Here is a 2611-nt window from a genome sequence, read left to right as displayed (position 1 = left end):
AAAAAAAAAAAAAATTTTTTTTATTTTTTTACAGCCTGGGAAACCCTGTGGGGCAGTCCTACTCTGTCTTATAGGCTCACTATGAATCCGAATTGACTCAATAGTAATGGGTTTGGTTTGGCTTGGGTTTTCTGTAACATGTAAGGGTTTTAGTTGATGTTGTTAAAGCTCCTTCCAGATCTTTCTTCAACGAATTGAATTCTGGCTTCTTCCCCTCACTCCTGCTCAAGACGTAGTACAAAAGTGTGGCATCTTTAGTGACTTGAATGTTGCTGGGGCAGAGGGGCAGGCACTTAACACCCAGTACTGTCTCTGACCATGAGTTCCTGAGGCCCTTGGAGAGAAAGTTTCACATTTCAAACAAAACACTTGAGTTCATCAATTCCCACGCAAAAGGTCTTGTTGGAGATTTCTGTGTATTGGCACTACAACCTAACAAAGTAGAGGAACGACCCTGTCGTTGTTGTCAATTACCAGCAAGTCAGCCCCTGACTCATGGCGACCCCATGCACAAGGGAACGAGTCACTGCCAGGTCCTGCACCATCCCCATAATTGGTTGTGAATCACCTGTTGTGTCCATAGGGTTTTCATTGGCTGATTTTTGGAAGTAGATAGCCAGGCCTTTCTTCCTAGTCTGTCTTAGTCTGGAAGCTCTGCTGAAACCTATTCAGTGTCATGGCAACACAACGCAAGCGTCCGCTGACAGACGGGTAGTGACTGCATATGAGGTGTATTGGTCAGGATTCGAACATGGGTCTCCCACATGGAAGGAGAGAATTCTTCCAGTGGGCCACTACTGCCTCCATAGGAACAACCCTAAGGTATTAAAACATAAAAATCGAAAAGTTTCTTACTGTTTATTTATGATTACATAGTATCATCTGATTATAAAAATTAAATACAGAAAAGTATAGTAAAAATCAAATGAAAATCGCACTATTCTCACCAACCAGAATTAATCAGAATTAAGATTTATGATTTCTGTTCCTTTCTATTCATATATCTATCTATATAATGAATATATAAAAGCCAAACCTGTTGCGGTCGAGTCGATTCTGACTCATAGTGACCCTATAGGACAGAGGAGAACTGCTCCATAGGATTTCCAAAGAGCAGCTGGTAGATTCGAATTACTGACCTTCTGGTTAGCAGCCATAGCTCTTAACTACTGTGTTGCCAGGGCGCCAATGAATATATAGGAACTCAAATATTTGTGTTCATACTGTGTAAAGAATTATTTCTTCATTCTATTTTTTTTTCGCTTAACATTATATTATGAGCATCTTCCAAGTAATTAAAATCTCTTTTAAACATAATTCTCATGGCAGCATACTAGTTCAGACATGCTAAAATTTATTTACCCCTCCCCCTCTTTGGGGACAATTAGGTTGTTAACGATTTTTCACTGTGTAAATAGCATTAAACAAAGCCTGGTGGCAAAATGGCTAAGCGCTCAGCTGCTAACCAAAAGGTTTGCAGTTTGAACCCACCACGGGCTTCATGGGAGAAAGATCTGGCGATTTGCTTTCATAAAGATTGTCGCTGTTGTGTGCCATCAAGTCAATTCTGACTCATAGTGAGCCAATTTGACAGAGTAGAATTGCCCAAGGCTGTAATCTTTATGGGAGCAGGTTGCCAGGTCTTTCTCCCACAGAGCGGGTGGTCAGTTCAAACTGCCAGCCTTTTGGTTAACAGCCGAGCGCGTAACCATTGTGCCACCGGGGTACCTTAAATGAGTAAAGATTACAACCTAGACAACCTTATGGGGCAGTTCTACTGTGTAGCACATGAGATTGCTGAGTCTGAATCGACTCGATGGCACCTAACAACAACTACAACAACAAATAGCATTAATAAGGGAGTCAGTTTAATACATTAGTCTTTGCTCTCAACTATTTCCTTAGGTCAGTTTCCTAAAGGCAGAGGTACTAGGTCAAAGGACAGATCACATATTTGAAAAATCTTTTTATATTTGAACAAATCTGTCTTGGAAGAAGTACAGCCAGAATGTTCCTTAGAAGCAAGGATGGGGAGACTTTGTCTCACATACCTTGGACATGTTATCAGGACGGACCAGTCCCTGGAGAAGGACATCATGCTTGGTAAAGCAGAGGGTCAGTGAAAAAGAGGAAGACCCTCAACAAGATGGATTGACACAGTGACTGCCACAGTGGACTCAAACATAACAACGATTGTGAGCCTGGTGTGGGACCGGGCAGTGTTTCATTCTGTGGTACATAGGATTGCTATGAGTCAGCAGTGACTCGGTGGCATCTAACAACAACAACATTTGTGTGTGTGTGTGTGTGTGTGTGTGTGTGTTTGAATGAGTTTCAGAAGCCCTTTTCCTGTCCTGTGTTCCTTAGGGGGATGTTTGAATCACCCAGATACTCTTACCATATTCGGTTGTTTTGGCAGGGAGCTCCTCAGGTTCCCAGCCCTTGAAAGCTGCCTTTAGGGAAGATATGTTTGAATTCTGACCATCTGTGAGGCCAAGCCTAGAGATCTAAGGGAAGGAGATCCGGCGGGCAAAACCGAAGGAGACAGTATGTGAGGTTTTGTTCGCGTAAACATGACTTGTGTCACACGCGAAGCTGTTAGGTTAGGGCA

This window comes from Loxodonta africana, chromosome 23, assembly GCF_030014295.1.
Source record: "Loxodonta africana isolate mLoxAfr1 chromosome 23, mLoxAfr1.hap2, whole genome shotgun sequence".
NCBI lineage: Eukaryota > Metazoa > Chordata > Mammalia > Proboscidea > Elephantidae > Loxodonta > Loxodonta africana.
This window is presented reverse-complemented; position numbering follows the sequence as displayed.